The sequence below is a fragment of the Carlito syrichta genome, unplaced genomic scaffold, assembly GCF_000164805.1.
Source record: "Carlito syrichta isolate Samal-C Ts95f unplaced genomic scaffold, Tarsius_syrichta-2.0.1 Scaffold309734, whole genome shotgun sequence".
NCBI classification, from domain to species: domain Eukaryota; kingdom Metazoa; phylum Chordata; class Mammalia; order Primates; family Tarsiidae; genus Carlito; species Carlito syrichta.
The window spans coordinates 161,047-161,282 of NW_007253830.1; positions in this window are offsets into that span (position 1 = coordinate 161,047).

A 236-nucleotide genomic window follows, 5' to 3' on the forward strand; every position below is an offset into this window, starting at 1 on the left:
AACTAGGCATGCACCACCATACCCGACAGTTTTTTTGATTTATCGTAGACGAGGTCTCACCAAGTTGACCGAATCTCAGGCAATCCTCTCGCCTTGGCCTCCCAAAGTGCTGGGATTACAGGCTTGAGCCACTGCGCCTGGCCTATATCTCTATTTTTTAAAATAAAACCTTAGAGAAACCGGGCTCGGTGGCTCAGCCTGTAATCCCGCGCCTTTGGGAAGCTGAGGTGAGTGGA